This window comes from Bombus flavifrons, chromosome 9, assembly GCF_040668555.2.
Source record: "Bombus flavifrons isolate JBK064 chromosome 9, iyBomFlav1_principal, whole genome shotgun sequence".
NCBI classification, from domain to species: Eukaryota; Metazoa; Arthropoda; class Insecta; order Hymenoptera; family Apidae; genus Bombus; species Bombus flavifrons.
Genome location: NC_138450.1, coordinates 7598093 through 7617839, shown reverse-complemented (window position 1 = coordinate 7617839; position 19747 = coordinate 7598093). Strand labels below are relative to the sequence as shown.

Below are 19747 nucleotides of genomic sequence, written 5' to 3'. Positions count from 1 at the left end.
GGAATCATGTACAATAATAGAAAGTTTGTCAAGGATTTTGCAAGAATTACTATTTATGATACATTTAAGACATTGTTCGACAGTGTACGTACATCATATGCTTTCTATGTGTCTTCCAAGCATGTTTGTATTATCGTTGCCAATTTCGAGGTCAATTTTAAACGACATCATAAATAAATATTATTAATGTTGTTGGATGGTGTGCACAGTAATTTAATGATAATGATAGATCGGAATCCGGAGCAGTGGAACGATGCCATTGTTGGTTAGGCATGCGGGCATATGATTTTTAGAATGTCACAGTCGTCGACGTGAAAATGTTAGTCATCGGAGGACAGGTCTTAATTTATATTAGCGTTGTTTGAAAATATTTGTTGTTAATATTATACAATATCGCGGATGATAATTTCTTGAAGGAAATTTAGCAAAATGCTGCAAAATTTTTCAAAAATTCGATTTTCGCGCCTTTTATGACAGTACGTTTGTATTAGTACATAACTGTGAACAATTTTGGGATATCGATTGATACTGTTTCTAGTCTCTAAACGATAATTCGATCGTTGAAAATTTACGAACAGGACGAGTTCAATTTTCAGACGAGGTTTTACTTTCCAGACGGAGATATTCGCGTAATAAAATAATATACATAAATGAATCATGTATGAAACGTAAGAAACATATGAATACTTTTTAATAACAATTTAGTTTGTAGTACCACGAAATACTGTTTCACTCAAACTTAACAAATCGACAATCTTCTATCGTAGCATCTACCGACTACGTTCAACTATGTTTAAAGAAAGATATACGCGTCCTTACTTTTCATTTTTAGTCGCTGGACAAATAAATCTCCCGTTTTTACAAATTTAAGTTTTGAAAAAGAAAGAGAGAAAACGTCTGATGAATAATACTTTTGGAAAATAACTGCTAGAGCAACGTTCTTAGTCGACCAACCTTGATGATTCACAACGATATACATACGCTCTATTACACGCTTTTTATATCTTTCACTTCGTTCTCTCTGTTCTAATGTTCTCAAAACACGTGTTTCAATGAACGTTCTCGTTTTAGAGGACATCGAAAACTTCCTAAACGAACCAAAGCCCATTCAGCGGTGAAAATTGTGGAAATTTCTCGTGTTTGTTACACATGTTTCGAATTAAACCTATTAATTTTGCAACGTGATGGAAAACATTGTAGAATCGATAAGAAGTGTGTCGATGTTACACGTCCTTTCTATTTCGGTTTCAACTTCTGTATACATTCGGTGTCTTTCTTGGATGATTTTCTATGAGTTACAGATGTTTACTATGGCTGTATCGATGAGATGATTAATCATTTTCTGTTTGCCATATACACTTACACATGTCTGTTCTGTTATTTTAGATTAGTTACAACTATCGCACGAAATTTTCCAATTTCACTTGTATAGCTTACCTGTTGTAATTTAGAACAGACGTTGCTATATTCTAACATCCTGACATTTAAAATTTGTTACATTTAGTACGCAAAACTGATCCCTTTTATTCTTTGTATTCGATTTTCAATACCTTTGTTATGGTGCTTATTTGTGCTGTATCATTTTGGAACATTTTGAAGTGTAGGGAATATTTTGAATGTTCGAAGAGATCAATTTCTTCTATCTGTATCAGTATTCATTACTATTTATTTCGTTGTCTTCATAAAATTCAAAATATCCTGCATTCTCTTTCTATCTATTATTGTGGCTATGTTATCGCTTATGTTACAGTGCAATAAATTATAAAATTCTAAGTGCATCGCCAAAGATCAAGCGTAGATTGCTATGTTATATAGAATTATTCAGTTTAAATCGCAATTTCTTGCGCAAAATTAAAGTTGTACGTTGTATTCACGGCAAAGTGCCATTCTAGCCTTATCCTTAATCATATGACGCAACGTACAATTTTTGGAAGAAATCTTGACGTTGATAGATTTATCATTGCACACGGTATACATATTTCCTGTACGATATTAAGTTCATTGCATTTCGTATTTGCATTTTTTTCTATCAGGTTCCTGCACTTTTTTCGGTAAATTTGATATTTCTCACGATGATCGAATAACTAATGATCCCTCTATCGTTTTTACTTAAAGAAATGTTCTTAAATATTATTGTAAAATGATATGAATTAGCCCATAACGTTATTGGATTGTTGAATTACGAAGGATTTTTTAATCATTCGTTGTTATGTTCGCGAGGAAAATTGGAATTGTTATACATAATAACAATTTTTTATAAATATTCTGTTAACGTTGTTTATAGTATAAGATGTATGCACGTATGTTGTACATGTTGTAATAATGAATTATATGAGACACTTCTTAGCTTTGTTTTATGGTAGGATACCACACTCTTGGCGTAGATTGTGATTCACGTGTGACGAGTCACACTCGTGACGAAGTTTAATTTTGGTTCACAAACTCGAGGAATGATGAACACATGTTCCGTATAGTATATCGATGTTCTTCGTTCATTCAAGTGTTACAGTAGGAAACGTTATGAACCCTACTGTATGCACATACACGTGTAAGATGACTCATAAGTCAAGGGGTGGATTGGGTTAGAGAAAGATAAATAGAAACGAATATAAATAGAATTCTTTTACTAGAATACTTTTTGAATGTACGAAAGGGGACAAAGATCATCAGGTGATTCCCTAATGTCGTACCTTGACTTTCTAATCACAGAGTTATAGTATAATAATCAAATATTTGAAATTCAAAAATCTTACCAATTTTCTGAAACAGAAATTCAAACATTGGCAAAATGATAAAATGATCCTAGAAAGTAACCGATAATACGCAATTCATTAATAGTCCGTGAGTTTTTATGCATCTATAGAAAATTTGACAGTGATAAATTGCACGAAACGCACATAACATGAAAAGATATATAAAATATGCAAATTACAGTGCTTTCTGTAATACTTGTCAGATGAAAACATCTCTTTACCGAGACTCTACCTTTTTAATCATCTTCTCGAAGATATGAATTTGCATAAAAATTCAATCTGTTCATTGGTAATAAACGCGAAATTAAATTACTCTTTACACAGCGTCAGGCAAATATCTAAAATATAATGAAGGCTGTATGTTGGCAACGTTTCTGAAGAAATGAACTCGAAGCAAGGGAAGGAATTTCTTGCACCGATGGCAGTTTTCGTTTGTAGGGACGATCATTTTCAGAAAGGGAATGAGTTGGCTTATTGCGGGAGGGTAACGCTGTCAGACGTAAACGATTATTTCAAGTGGACGCATCGCGACGGCGAAAGACGCGTAGCCGGGGCCTCTGGAAATAGAAGAGTGACACAAGAGTGAAGGCCTGCGGCGTACGAGAGCCGCGAATGCACCGTAAAGTTGCTTATTTTAAATAGGAGCAACGTCGACGCGATCTGCCTGCTCTCACGAAGGCTCCGCTGATGGAAATAGCAGAGGCCGTTTAATGAATTATCCGTTACGTTTCGAGATCGTAAACAGTGAATCGGGACCCTCCATTACCTTCCGCAATTCCACCAAATCACGAGATCTTTCGGCTCTTTCTTAATCCTCTGTAAGAACGAAGAATGTTTCCTTGAATGTTGATTATGAGAAAGATTGTTATGGAGTTGAAGAATGATCTGTTTAGTGGGAATGAATGTAAATTTTGTTGCAGTGTTTGCTACTCAGAAACAATTAGTAACTTGATACTAATAGACTAAACGAATAGTGCGATATTTGTGTTAACTTTTATTCTGATAAATATATAATTATATATAATTGATTATATATTATATATTTATATTATTGATTAATAAATTATATTATTGAAAGAATGCTACACAGTTTTGGCATCTAGAACAGGTTGTCATCTAACTGATTAAACGATGAATATCGTTTATATTTATTATTCGTTTTTTGTAATATTGTTTCTTATCTTGGATTGGAACGACATGTTATGCTTATAGGATATTTTCATTAAGCTTATAAAATATATTTTTGCATGTGAAATATTTTAATAGATCTATCAACGAACGAGAGTTATTCAGGTGTTAAAAGTATTTAAGCAATTCTTTTTTAGAATTGGAGAATATTCCTTTTTAAGCTTAGAAAAGCTTAGAATCAAACTTTCTGTTTATTGGAATAAATTGTTCATATTTAGAATAAACGATGAAACTAGGAAGTAAAAAGAAAAAAGGAAACAATGGATAATACGATATACTGAGTAAAATGCTATCATCGAGCGTGATATAATATGAATTTTCCTCTTAATGATCTGAAAGTAAATGCGAAGATAGGAAACAATGGGTAATGTAATACTGTGAATCCATTCTTATCATTAAGAGACGAGAGTGATGTAATATAAATTTTCTCTTAAGGATCATGAATGGAAACTTGATTTTAAGTATCGAATAGACGTATTTCGAGATATGTCAGAAATTTATACGATTATTGAAATAATATTACAACTGATTATTAATTAAAATATTAAGAATTTTTCGTAAAATATTTCAAGTAAAATCGTATTTTTCTTCTTTGCATAAAATTTAAACGTATGTGCTTCGTAGATAGTAGAATTAATTTGCATTGAACACAGCAAGAATATATTAAAATTGATAAGAAAACAACGAGAAACAATCGAGATATTATTCGACATTTTACTACTATGCTATTCTTAGGGATTTTGGACTTGCAAATTCTAATTAATTTTCTATAATGTCGTATTTCAATTTTTTATCGAAATATATATCTGAAAATTTAAAATACAATGATTATCCCAAAAGTAACTTAAGAACTTGCTGTTGAAACTGCCTCATATAGTTTCACGTATTTGATTGTACGTAAATCAGAATGTCGGAATGGATTCCTGATAACATAATTCAACGAGAATTCTACGTCTAAAAATAGCAATCGCTTAACTGTGCTCAATTAAGAATTTGAAAAATAACAGAATTTCTGGATCGTTACCTTGCGATCATAAATTCAGGTCGCGACAGTAGAACGATTCCACTTGTGGTCAGACGCAGCGGCAACTTTTAGAGCATGACGGATACCTTGAATGGCCTCGAATAACCTTGCACCACAGGTCGTTGCGCTGATATTTGATCTCACTACCACTAAACCATGAAAAGAAAACGATATCCCGCAGCTAAATATTCAAACAGGTTTCAAGTTACCTATATTTACGATATATTTAAAACTAACCGATGGTAACTTGAAATCAGTGATTCTAAAATTGCATCGTAATGAGGTTAGACATTATTCACTATCAGGATGATCAATTCGTAACTTTTTATAGAAATACGACAGCCTTTATAGAAATAACTCCTTCTGGAATCCTTTAGCAAACCTAGACATCTCTTTGGAATTGATGATCCATAGATTCATCAAATTGAACATCCTCGACTGTACAACCAGAACATATCCGATTGCTTGCAAGACTTCAAACTTTCGTTCTTGATTAATGAAAACCGTTTTGTGCAAATGCTTTCGCTTTCGTTCGTCTCGCGACGATCCAAAAATTTCATCTCTGACGTCGCAATACGAAACGAACCATCCAATCGACTTTGTCGAATTTTGAGAGTAAATTTGATCCACCTGCTCAGGAACAACAGCTTTACGTGTTCGGCTGAAGAGTCAATCTTCCGCGATAGTCCAAAGCAAACGCACAATAACACGGATTAAAGGATAAAGAGATCGAAGAATCCCTTTGAGGTGCTTTATCGCACCAGAAGAAACGACGTCGCGCGTGCTTTCATGTCACAAGCTCGAGCACACGGTTGGCATGCTAATTACGTGGCTGCGGACCCTAACTACACTAGCAGCGTAACTCACAAAGAAATGCTCATCCCAGTCGCATCGCGAGACACAAGCCAGCCATCAATCACAGTCACAGTACATCGCATCTGATGTTATCTTGGCGAATCCCGGGGAAAGCGGTAGGACAAGGCCCGGATGTCTCGAACTTGTGCATCTGGCAAGTCTTTCGTGGCCATAAAAGCGGCTCCGGCTCTGTGCCATTTAAACCACGGTCGGAAAAGAGCGTTCCACGAGATCCATAGTCACGGCGATAATTAAGCCGCTTTATGATGCATCGTCGAGCGGGAACGATGAATCGTCCGCGAGGATGATAAACGAACACGCGGACGAGACACGCGGCCGAGTCTTCGAGACGCAGATAAAACGCGTTCTTAGAAATCTGGAAATGTCACCGTAGTCCAACAAACGATGCTTATAATGAAATTACCGATTTTCACGATTTCGTGGTTTCTATTAAATTTGTCCTTTAGTTAAGTCCAAGAGAAAGATAAGAACATTGTTTGTTGTTGTATTTGTCGTTCTTTTCGATAAGACGACGTTAAGCCCTATATTTATATCTATGAAGAACATAGGCAAAAATGGATCTTGGATTTTGTCTGTTTCATGTGCCAAATATACATATATTTTAGTCTTGCGAAAATTTCTGTTAATCATAAGAAACAAAGTAATTTGGATCATTGGAAAAATCGCTCGAGAAAGACGAAAATTATTTATTCACCATTTGGTGTTTTTATACCTCGAAAGCTAATCGATACTTGCATGCACGTTTGTTAGGATTTTTCTCCTTTTTTGAAACAAGCTACCGAAGCTTGCACTAAGTTTTCTGAAACATTCTGTAAATAGCAAAAAATTAGCATGAAAGAAGTGACTCCTAGATTATTTAATACAATTAACAGCTCCTACATGGATAGATTGAGGTTAGGTTGAGGTTAGGTTGGGGTTAGGATTTCAAATTGTTCTTCCATTTCGCTACGAGCTTTCGAGCAGGCCAATAGAAAGGAACTCGTTTAGCCGAAAGGATTTATAGTGTTGGAATTCGTATTTTCTTCGTCGTCTCGTGTTCGTTGCCTTCGCAATCGAATTGTGTGAAAAATGAAGACGTGAATCGTTCCACCAAAGACGATAGAACCCCTCTACGTAATGGAGACTGGCAGGCATGCGTGGCTGAATGAGATAAATGGCGGCCAACGCGAGCTAACATTCACCTTCCGCGATGGAATCTCGCGGCCTACCGAATCCGTGCGCGGATATTATTTGCGGTGGCCAACGTTCCGCTGCTATTACGAGCTACCAGTGAATAGTTCGGGCTATTTCGTGCGACCGTTAATGAAGAACAGGCTTTGAAGTAGCGTCGTGGGACTGGAACGGTTTACAGAAGTTGTAGCTGCATTTAGAATTACTATTAATTCTTAGGCTGTGTAATAAAACGAGGGAAAATTTAGAATGTGAGATTTAGAAGATTATTATGAGGATCACGTGGGAAAAATATGACGAAACTGTCTCTGTTGACTTTTTTATTTCGACGCTAGTCGATGGTTGGAGCAGAGTATTTTAATATATTTACGTAGGTACTTGGGAAGGAGGTTTGTTAAAACCAAAGATACGAGACTTTTAGAAACTGTTTATATGGGGTGGTTGATAACTGGTGGTACAAGCGGAAAGAGGGTGATTCTACGCGAAAAATGAAGTTGAAAATATAGAATAAAAATTAAAAAATTTTAAAAATTTAAAAAATAACGTCAATCGAGACAACGATCTACAGTGAGATCCGTTATAACGAGACGATAAAGTGCACGCGTACCGAACGAAAATTCAAAGTCGATTTTCTCGAAAACAAAGCCTCAAACGAAAAATTTTTATTCTATATTTTCGACTTCTTTTTTCGCGTAGAATCACTCCCTTTCCGCTTGTACCACCAGTTACCAACCACCCTGTATATCTACGAGGTTCCATAACAAGCGAATGACACGATATTACGAATAAACAATATTTCTGAAATATTGAAGAAAGTTTTAAAGATACGAATGATGGAATGAATGACGAGGAAAACAATATTTTGCAAATCCTTGGAGTCCCTTCTCGTAGTCACAATAATGAAAAACAGAATTCGATAACTTAAATCGCTTTCGAAAATATTATTAATGAAATATTATGTTATGCAATAATGTAAATTGTCGTATTAATAAAATGTTTCTGTCCTTAATGGGTTCAGTGGAAAGTAATAGGAGATGATATATGATATTGTTTCTTTGTGCTCCAAGTGTAATTCACGTATTCTCAATAATAACTCGTTAATAAATAATAAATTGTGATATAAGGCAACCTTTAAACGTAAAGTTTAAGAGGCGTAGTCTTTGGACGCCTGTGGATGGGCAATTCGCCAAACATCGCCATTTCGTCGAGTTTTCGTAAAATTTTGGATAAGAAATAGCATGTCGATTGATATGGAGACTACACACATGTTCCGGTCTTGCATTTATGTAAGTCCTAGCAGTAGTTTATATTATTAGCCACAATGTTCTTTTAACATAGCAAGAGACTACCGTGCATAATTCATGATTTATAACGCGTTATTTAAAATGTAAATGAAGGAAGTAAAACGCAATTGGGTTATGCAGCTAATGCTATTTTACGGTATAAGTGTAAAGTGGTAAAGTATTTTAGATATTTCATGAATAGTATAAATAATTCGATACAATTTCCTACATACTTATGTATGTATAAAAATAATATTATCTAATGTAATATTCGCCTGTAAAGTTTATTTCAAATATAAATATGAAAATATCCGTTCGTTTCATGATCGATGCATTGCAATGGCAAGAACATCTTCCATAAATTGAAGAATATTTTGTACCAGCGCATGAATATTTTTCATATTGTTGGATTTATCTAGTTTAGTTGGAAGCATCGAGCAAAATTTCCAGCAAAAGAGAAATTAGAAATTAAAATTTTACTGCGATATTTTCTGCAAAAGAGAAATTAGAAATTAAAATTTTACTGCGATATTTTCTATACATTGAAGCAGTTGAACTCCTAAGAAGCATGAATAATTCTAGAAACGCCCCAGAAACAAAATAGTATCCGTGCTTTTGTGTTATTACATTTCCAGTAAAGAGATAGTTGGGCAATGGTCGTAAACGGTTTAGTGAAATATAATGCTTGAAGTACTAAAACGCATACAACTTGGCTCTTTTCCACTCTACCGTTTAAGTATCTACTTAATTATAATGTAAATTAATATTTCAATAAAGGCGATCGTAAAAGACACAAGGTACCTCGTTTATTCTTATCGTTGTTATTTAAATATTCTGAACTTTGAAATAATATCTGCCATCAACCAAACGCAATATACTTACAAAGATATGAGAAACTTCATTTATTCTTATTGTTCATTCGTTCTTTGTTTATTTGTTATTTACATATTCCGAAGAACCAAGGCAATGTCCAAAGCTGAAGGTTACATTCATACACTATATTGGAAAATCTATTTTCAAATTTTTCTCTTTCAGCTTACGATATAGCTTGTAATAAATTGTAGCTTGTAACAAAGATAAACGAAATCATATTTGCAAAAGTGTCATAAAATATAATTCATTACGTATTACGATGTAATACATTGCAGCTGACAAGTAAACATCGTTATGTTTGAAAGAAAAAGATAAATTGAAAGCTTTTGTTTGATGATGAAAGATGGAAGTCCCCGTGTAGTATGCACCGATTTTTCCAGCGGTGACGTGCACTTGTTAGCAAATTTTCTGCATTGACAACGACGGATGTTGCTTCTCATTTGTCACCGGTTCTGAGGTATTTTGGCGATGGCCTACAAACTTTCAGCGAGATGCACGTGCTTGGAACTTAAACGTTCATTGCGATCAGCCTTGCGACTGTAAGCTCCGTCAGCTGCGTACAATATTTTAAGACGAAAGCCTCTTCAAAAGATGCGAATCGTTTCTTCCAGACTGTTGTATATAAAACGAAATTATTCAACGTGAAAAATGTTCATCCATCGTTCAAATTTGATATGGGCAAATAAGTGGTGCTATATACGATGCTTCAAAACTGATGCAAACATATTTATGTTTAGATATCATAGCATTTTTTTACAAAAGAAATCTACAGATATTCAAAATTTATCCTTTGTAGCAAGCAGAATCGTTCTAAAATTATTTGAAAGATTCTGGCAAAATTATTTAGACATTTTTCCAATAGTCGAATTTCATATTTTATCGAAAAAAAGAAACAAAAATAATAATAAGATAAGCCCTTAACACACAGGCGGAGAATTAATTTTCATTCGCATTATAAATCTTACGAGAGGGAGAGTAGCAATTCCGGAAAAATAAAGTTTACGATTGAGAAAACGATATTGCGGTTATAATTCTTTTATTTGCCGTTACCTGAAATACGTAATCTTCTATGCTGTTACGGTTCGCTTTTAAACTCGAGAATTATTGCTGCACCGTTTATTTGTCTGCTTTAGACTGTTTATATCACAGATTAGACTTGGGCAATTTTCTGAGCAAATGTACACACGCAAATTGTAGATGCTTCTCCTTAGAATTTGAACTGCGAATATTTCAATAATTTTATATCTAGTTCTCCTTTCGATCTTTCCTTTCAATTTTATATTAAGCATTTTTCTAAAATGTAAAAGACCTTCTCCATCGTCGAGACAGCAACGAGATTGAAATATACAAATTCGATGATCGCAACACGTTTAAAAGTCATCGTACGATTTCGTCCAAGTCTACGATTCGCGCAACGCCATACCAAATCCTGCGTCTTAGTAGAATCTAAAATAGAATCTCGCAAAAATCATCAGGCAAAATCTCAACGTCTATCCGAGTACCCGTCAAACGAATCCGCCTCTCGGTTTCTCGTCGAAAAAACAGCGAGAACAGCACGTGCGCGATTTTCCGCGTCAAAGTACACGACATCTGGCACAGAATTCGGGCAGAAATAACGCGAGAGAAATGAAGAGAAAGAAGCGACGTGTATTACGCAACCGAGCTTACATATGTAAGTATGGTTGCGTGATTTTTTCGCCGCGAAACGCAGGAGGAAGTTTCGCTGTTCGCTCGAACAGTATCGAGCATGAGCCAGGAAGAAGACGGATCCTTTTACCATGACAAATCGTTGGTAGAGATAGATTGCTAGAAACTCGTTAATTCGACATCGGTACAAAGTTTCCGCTCGTTGGCATGTAACGATACCTGGCACATATTCTTTGGCGCTCGACATTGCAAGCGTTTCGCTTTTCTTCCAGTCGACGCGATTAAAATCCCATTTAACACGTTCCGCATCTCAGAAGAAATTTAAACGGAATTTTGAACGAATGACAAGAATATATGGCGTAATTTTTGGACAGATGAACCTCGTTTTGGAGAATTTTTATGTTCGAATATTTTGAAGTCTCAAATATACAAATTTTATTTAGGCGAAAGGTTTCAGATTTCAATATTCCTTTATTGTATCGGCTAATTTAAAAGATTCATATAGCAGAGATGCAGAAATGCATATATCAAGATTTATCATAGAAGAAATAGATGACTTTGATGAATCTATGCCGATTCATTACAGAACACTGTGCCAAACCACAAATTTATCGTTGAATAAGCGTAGGCTCTAACGATAAACTTCGGAAGCGAACTAAGTTTTTATCAACAGTTCGATTAATTTGTTTCGCTTCGATAGAAAGTAGAATATTAACGTTGCACTATACTGTGATAAATTCGATAAATTATAGTTTTAAATTCCTTTTACTTTTATGAACAATTTTTGGAAAAGTAGAGTTTCTATGGAACTTTATAATTATAAAATTTAGAAACTTTTATCGACGATGCGATCCATTTGCATAAATACATAACGGTTTTCAACGAATGCAATAGGATTGCAGGTACCTTCAGCGCCAGCGTGCAGTCATGCATGATGCTAGCTGATTCGAAATAATTTACACAAAACTAGCGTTCGAAATTGAATATCAAGAAAATTAACTACGAATTCCACCTAGAATATGAAATTTATCGTACGATGTACGAACTTCCACTCTGCTTCGACTATAAATCTCGCCATTCAAATCTCGCCTTTGGCAAGTATTGTCCCCTAAACTTCACAAAACTTAAATAAGAATTATTAACACGTTGTCAAACGTTTTGTTAAAGTTCCAAGAGATCCGTTAACGATATCCTCGTAAACCAAAACAATTTTGGAAGTTTCAAAACTCTGATATATAACATTGTAAATATTCCTCTTTTGCTTCCAAATATCGTCAAAGACGATTGCACGTGAATTATCCCATGGAAGCTTACCGACAAGGATCGTTTCCTCTTTTGAAACAACTCCAAGATAATACATATTACATGTAAAATCCGATAGCACACACCCCCGCACAAAAATTTGGCGCACCCTTTGTGCCTTTCCGACGAATAAAACTTACCGTACATTTATTTGAAAAATAAAGATACATATCGTAATTGTAAATAAAATAATTTATTCGCTTAAGAAAAGTCTTTGTTTCTTTTGCTCTAAACTTTTAGAAAATTTTAAGCGGAAGTGGGTACAACATAAAAATCTACTTCTATTATCCGGAACACCATAACTAAATACACCAAACACCATACAAACTAAAAACACCATAACCGAACGCGCAAAAGAAGAGAACAGAAAAGAAATATTTGAAACAAGGAAACAGAGTTTGTTAAAAGTTCGCATAGCTCAATAACCACAGCCGCGCAAACGAAGTCATCGCATCAGCTCGCAAACCGTCAATTTCAATATTCAAGGAGTGCATCAGTGAGCGAGCAGGGTCGAAGAACAAGAGCACGAAGCATCCGAGCAAATAAACTGTGCAACAGTATTCCTCTGGTTCGTCGAGTGGAAACACGAGACGGGTCGAAGGTAGAAGGAGCCCACTGCATCCTGGGTAGCATCAAATAAAAAAATTATAACCATGGAATCGCGTTTCGGAATCGCGAAGTCTGCTCGCGTCCGGCGTATGCCTTTAATCTTCTCGGATGATTCTCATCGGGGAAGAAAATGGAAGAGTTAAGAGACGAAAAGGAATCTCCGCCAAGGTAAAACAGTCTGAACCCCTGGAATCGTTCTCCAAGCGCGGATCAACGAAAGTTGCTTGGGTAAAAATCGTAACTCTCTCCCTCTCTCTCTCCAGATTTCCGGATAACAGCGCTCGTATTTTTAACGCGAACACGCTCGAAAACGTGGCCCCGTACGTTCAACAATCCACCAGCAGCTGGCTCGCTTTATTTTTTCATCGCCCGCCAGCGTCAATATTATTATTGGCTCGCCGTGCAACTCGCTGATCCGCGGGATTTTCGCGAGCTGGGCGTCGAATTTGGGTCGAAATATCAGCTTCCGTCAATGAAACTTCCTCGCACGAGGGATGCTTTAGTTCGCACCAGGTTCTTAGCGCTCGAACAGCAACAGGAGATTCTGTTGAGCGATTAGGGAAACAAGGAAGTGGAGCATCGTCGTTCAGATTTTTTATTTCGATGCGGAGATTTCACTTTGCACTTAGGGTAGAGTTTGCTTTCCGAAGTAGTTGAAATATCGGTGTTTTGGTTGTTACAGCTTCCGTTGATAATGGTGTAATGTCCTGAGGATATTCCTGGGAAACGTCGGATTGAAATTTGAAACGAAACGACGAGAAAACTGACAACCGATAAGAAGAAAATGTAGATTCTTTTTGTTCCCCAGAGTAGAATCTTCCCCTTAGTTCGTCGCTCTTCCTTCGGTGCCAAAGCAAATACCAAACTTTACCCTCGAACGACGTACGAACTAATTCACAGTGACACTCGTTAGAGAAGGTAGAGGCGGCAGCTGGTGTTTGCTTGTAAAGCAACGTGTACAGCCTCCTCGACGTGACAGAAAGAAATTCTCGTGGAAGATTCGGGTCTTTGATCTTTACCCTGCGAGAAGAGCCGTTCTAAGAGCATTTCTTCCCCACGCCACCCTCAACTGCCGTTTATAAAAATACATACGACGAACAGTGGCCGCTATTTCGACGCGTCCGATCGATTCACGGGCGTATTTTCAGATTCTGGACGACCTTGGACGATGAGAATACCCCGTACTTCCCTACTCGTACGAATGTCACACGTTTCGTGGGTAAAAAAAGAACTGGCGGAACCTCTATCGCGAAATCTTCCTGCCTATCGTTCGTTCTTTGGTCTTTCTATGAACTGATTAACCCTCACCAGTTTCTCGTGTCAGTTTGACAAACTTTTCCGGTGAAAGATTATAATCTTGTTCGGTCATTTATAGAACAATTTCTCTGCAACCTTTTGACATTTTTTTTTTATTCTTCGCGAAGAAAATTTCTTATTTATCTCTCACTGTGTCAAATTTATATCGAGGAATATGTTAAGATACGAAACTGAGGGAAGATGTGAGAGGGAATCAACGATGTTATTAGTTGTTATAATGTTACATGTTACAGGGATATTATATATTTGATAGCGTTTTCATGACAATTCTGAATAATATTGTAGGATATCGATGGAGAAATAAAAAAAAAGAAGGAAGAGAGAAATAGGAAAAAATAATATTTAAGTGAGAAATTATTGTAATAGTTGATGAAGAGTATGTACAAGTACATTGGTGATTGGTAATCGATAAACATCTTCAATGTAAACTGTTTTGCAGTCTTCAACAGCTTCGAAATTTCTTCCTTCATGAGATACCAATTTTATTTGGGATAATTCTCTGTTATCAACATTCTGTAGCCTTTTATGGATTTTTTATAGTTTCGAATTCTTCTGAGTAAGTAGTTTGACATTTTAGACACATTATAGCTAGTTCTGCGAGCAGCTTGAGATATTTTAGATTTTTATAGCATCTACTCGTTTAAAAATAGATCTTTCTTGCATGTGACTGTGGTGTAGGTTTTAAGAAACGTGTATGAACATTGAAAGATCACGTGCAAAGGATAACGACAAAGATAACATCAAAGGCTGGACGATCTTCGTCTTGTTTTGGATCGTTCGTACACTCTTCAGGCTTTATAGTTTCGCCTTTAAAACGTTCTTCTTTCCTCGATATTTATCACTCCCCATCATAAATGTCTTGTTCCATTGCAGGGGTCAAAAAGAATCAGATTTACGACACATCTTTAGCGAGTATTATAGATATTCGAGAAGAAGAAGTTTAAAACTCTTCTTCCAATATAATTTATAAACGATGAATGTGATTTTTAGTTATCAAAAGTATGGCGATCGAAATTTTTATTTCATGTGTTCCACTGTCAAATATTGTTAATTCAATTATCATAAATATTGCGCCGACATTAAATTATCATATGTATAATATACATTTTTCTCTGTTAATAAATACAAATAGTCTCTTCTCTTGCGAAATAATATTTTCACTTCAAATATTTCATAATATTATAAAATCTTATTATTATATCGGAGGAAATAAACACACATAACGATTTAAGAACTAGTATCGTTATTCAATACCTTCTAACATAATTCACTTCGCACTGTTAATTTTAAATTAAAAGACATTACAAAAATCAACAGTAATTTTCTTTAGCTCGATCGATTTTTGACTAAACAATTTTTTTAAGCACACAAAATTTTTAGCTGAATTTTTCTTAAAATCGCTTAGGCTTTAGAAAACACGTAATGATTCGAAACTTTTGGCGATAGTGCAATGTTTCCTGTCCTATACTTTTACGAAACTCTGTACTTTCAAATGTAACTAGAATAGGTGAAATCGGCAAAGAGAACGAATCGAATGCAATGGGTGCAAGAGTTTTGTCGTCGATGTAGGTTGAACTGGCACGTAAATAATCCTGGGTGTCGATCTGATTTAAATTTAGCGCCGGCGAATCACAGAGCGAAGCCGCTGCACCGGCAAATCCATCACGGAAATGGCTCGAGTATCAAAGTCGGTCGATTGCTGCCTGGCGATTGTTTAAAGTTATTTTTTACTTAGCTTCGACAGCCTGTAACTTTGTAGAACGGTAGAACAAAACCATAAATTGAAATTGGCCATTTTCCATGTGAATTTTTATCGTCGATCGAACAGCTCGGATCTGTTGAAAGGACGTAAATGAGACTAAACAGAATCTTCTACTGTTTTCGCGAATCGACAGATTTACGATTAACTTTACTCACATGTGATGTGGTTATCCGAATGGGTTCGAAGACGGATTTGCAACTGCATTCTTCCATATGTTTATTTATTACTGTGCGTTTTATGCACTTTAAAATTGAAGGCTTGAAGAACGAGTCTTGAAAGAGGGTGGATTGGTATTAGTGAATTTATTGGAGGAATTCGTGAAGTATCTAAAAATTCCTAGAATTTCGAATGTTCTCTGTTATTTTATACGATATTATTTTGGTATATAGTACTATATTTATAGATATCGCAGATGAATTAAAAAAGCTTAGTTTATTTTGTTTCTATTTTCAATTGCATTGATTCTATCGGAAATCATCCTAGTTAAAATGTAGTTTTATTTTAAGTTTCTATAAATATAAATGATGGTGTGAGCTACGATTTTGGAATACAATTTTCTTATAAAATTTAATAACACTTTGACAAAAATGTTTGAGATATCTTCTAGCCAAACATTTATTTCTTTTTTTTTTTAATGAAGAAATAGTAATAAATCTTGCAAAAAAGGGAAATGTTAGTGGTACTATCAATTAGTAATAACGTCAATTGGAAATGAAACGTGTTATCTGCTATGTAATAAGTATACCAGAGATTGAATTTTGATTAGATTTCAATGGCCAAAGTTCTACATAATACGGGCATATTTCAATCAGTTGGTCAATCGATCGTGATGAATGTGAATCTCTACGTTTATGCGTTTCGTGTAATGGACATAAATAACGAAAGCAAACGAGTACAACGTTATGTAGAGCAGTGGGTTAACTTTGTATCATTGACATTCAGCTGCTTAAACATTTGCATAAATTTCCCATTTCTAGTATACATCACACGTAGATTTATCTCTTTTTGACATTTATACAGCCTACTAATGGTTCTTCAACGTAAATACTATATTTCAAGGAAAGAATATCTTATTTTTCTTTACCATTTATCTACTTTTTTCAGTTCGATTCAACGCTGAAAATATCAATGACGATGATAAATATTTTGAAGGAACGATCAATAGTGGGAATAAAATTGTGAATAGAATAATTTATTTATTTGTGACTATCGAATTTATGAAGAACACTTTCATTAGCCTAAATTAAAAATGGAAATACATAAAGTGATTATTAGTTAGAACATTCAAACGTTGTAGTTCAGTTATGTGTTAATTTATCAAAATAAATAAAAGTATATTATTGACAAGTGCTAATTAACTTAAACATTTACAGAGTATTACTCGATATTTATTTTTTCAATAATTTTATATAAAGAATCTTTTGTTATTCGAATAAAAATACTTCTACACACCCAGTATATTTCTCTATCTCCTCTAGAATTCTATGTCCGATAAAGTTAGGGACAAAAGTCAGTTATTGACACATCTTGCTTATTCGTTAGGTATACTTTGTTCGGCTGCAAATATTTGATATTTTGGTATTTGCATTTTGGTATAGAAAAAGAATACACACAATTCCTGAAATTTTATAATGAAAATATAATTATCATTTCTTGAAACTTTCACGCAACAAAAGATCGACTGAATATTTTAATAATTCTATATATTTTATTCAAAACTTTGAACGCCTACAATTAGTCACCCGCTAAAACAATACACCAAAATAAACATAATACGAAATTACTAAGCATTCATAAATCTTTGTAGGATTTATCAAACGCTATTTGATAATACCATTATAGTCGTCGATTTCAATACTGTCAGATTCTATATATAATTCAATCGACACACCATAGCCTGAGTCACATCTCATCGAGATTCTGGTCGTTCCACGATATTCTGTCGATTCGAAGAGAATAAAAGATTTCGATGAGTGCACGGACAATGGCGGTTATTCTTTTCACCGATAGCTTACTCACGACCGGAAGCTTACTTCTATTATCGCGGCTCTCGACGAACTGATTCTGGGTATCGTTTTATTCGCCGCAATGAATTCGACGGACGAACTGAGGCAAAATAAAATTTGACGCGCGTCACTCTTGCGCGCTTTGTAAGCAGCCACGCGAGAATACACGAGGTTTCGTGTGACTCTTTGTCGAGTTTCGGCCGTGGGCTAGCGAGGTCGGGTCATTTTTCTTTGCCTTGCATCTCGTCTTCCCTTTCGGAAGTTGCGGTAGATATAATATCAGTAGTTGCGATATCTCTTCTTACTGTCAAACCGAAAATACGCTTGGGATGATGAGAAATTTGGTCGATGAGGTGGTTGATAAATGAAGATCACGGCAGAGAAACGCGATAAGTGACGAGTTCGCAAGAGAGCGAGTTTAGGATTATAATTCTATATTATTAAAAATTAAATGAAATTAAATACGATGACTATAAAAAGTATTTGCACACCATTGCATTTATTGTAGCACTTAATTAATTTGGTCAAGATATATTAAACTTGGTATAATTCAATAGCGCTATGATACAGTTATAAACATTTGTTAGTATGAAAATGAAATGTAGAACACGATGATACGAAGCTTTATTAGAGAATAAGATTAATAAATTTACGATACAAATACTTTTTCTATAGCATATAGAGTAGCAGTAAAAAATATAAAGTATAAAATACATCTATTTAATATTAATTAATTTTTTAACGATGAAAATTAAGGTTACGTAATGTAATAACGAAAGAATAATTTACTGTCTATTGTTCTATTTTTATTTTTGTTAATCAAAATTTTGTTAATTTGTGAAATATCGATCGAATTTTCGTTGGACCGTGAAAATATAATTGTACGGAGGAATTGAAATACCAAAGAATCGCTCGCGTAAATATCTAACTGAAGTTGCAGAAGTTAAAAATGCGTGGAATCCGCGCGCTTCGGCCAGCTGATACCGCACGAATGGAATTCCGCGATCCGTTTCCCCGTTCAATTCCGTTCATTATTCCACCGCGGCCTGTGTGTTTCGCGATATTTCATCCTATTAACTGTTAAACGGAATATTATTAACTAGTGTTATATACTCATAAAACTTTAATCGTTAGAGCGTGGTTCCGCGTGCCAGCTGAATTTCAACGATTTGTATAATCCGAGTATTTCAAAGCTTAATTAAATTAAAACTTCGAAATCGAACCTTTAAAAAATTCCAGATTTAACTGAATCATTTCATTTATTATCCGTTACTTACTCATGGTCGTTATCTTAATTCTTTCGCCGTTTATTTTTGTTACTCTTATTTGGAATTTTTGACAATTATTTTAAATATTTATTTTGAATTTTGAATAACGATAATGTTCACGGAAAAATTGATTCTATTACACGAGAGTGAAAATGTGATAAAATTTCTATTCGAAATAAAAAAAAAGCAATCTATGGAAAAGTAATTCTCTATTCACTTTATTTAATAAAGAGAGAAATATCGCGTCATATGCGATCATGGTTTTACTTGGATTACTTTATTTTACAGTATAATTTCACTTTCTACCCTATATTATTATACGGAATGAAATAAATTCTACCGAATAAGATACAGCTTAATTAAAATACAAATAAAATTAAATACTCTAAAATCAAGTACCTAACCTAATCCAAAAGCTATTGTGACTCAACGTTTCTCTCAGGTGAGGATTAAAGCAACTTCACGAGAGAGCTACACCTCCTGCGCGACGTGCACGTCGTTTGTCCCACGTCCATGGACAAAGATCAAATTTTTGGGTTAATGGCACGTTGCTGTCGCAGTATTTTCACATTCCATTCTGCTTAGCATTGAACGCACATGCGTATCGTATGCAAAAAGCCTTGCTCCGTATTTCGTTGTCGAATCTATCTCACTCATAACAGAACGCAC

The 19747-nt window shown here is 34.9% G+C and overlaps 1 protein-coding gene and 1 long non-coding RNA gene across 9 annotated transcripts in view; one reads left to right on the top strand and one right to left on the bottom strand.

Moving 5' to 3' along the window:
* Positions 1–19747, top strand: part of tmod (tropomodulin) — a 116031-nt gene that overhangs the window by 39930 nt on the left and 56354 nt on the right. The gene's annotated exons all lie outside the window — the stretch shown is intronic.
* On the bottom strand, positions 14550–17087 carry LOC138183227 (uncharacterized). Its single transcript, XR_011174022.1, has 3 exons — positions 16550–17087; positions 15960–16140; positions 14550–15877 (listed from the first exon to the last, which is right to left on the bottom strand). It is a non-coding gene; the product is annotated as an uncharacterized LOC138183227 (long non-coding RNA).